Consider the following 336-nt stretch of genomic DNA (forward strand, 5'->3'; position numbering starts at 1 on the left):
GCCTATGAAAAAAGCTTTACATCCAGTGCGTAGTTAGACAACGATGTATTGGTTATAAAACGCTTTCCAACTTTATGATTCAGAATAGAAATCGAGAAGAATTTTTTTTTTCGTTTTCTTTTTGCATGTCCGTAAGAGCGATTTCCCTTCTAGTATTGTAAGACATCTTCACCTTTACGTATAGAAGGGAGTGTGGGAGTGCGTGGGCGCGAAGGCTGTCGGAAGATAAAGCCAAAGAGAATAATAATTAAAAAAAGGAAAAGAAACGAAGAGGCGACAGATGATTAATACGTTGTGTTATTTTTAATGGAATGGTTTGTCTTCGGAGAAATAAAT

The sequence above is a fragment of the Penaeus monodon genome, chromosome 21 (genome assembly GCF_015228065.2).
Source record: "Penaeus monodon isolate SGIC_2016 chromosome 21, NSTDA_Pmon_1, whole genome shotgun sequence".
Lineage (NCBI taxonomy): Eukaryota > Metazoa > Arthropoda > Malacostraca > Decapoda > Penaeidae > Penaeus > Penaeus monodon.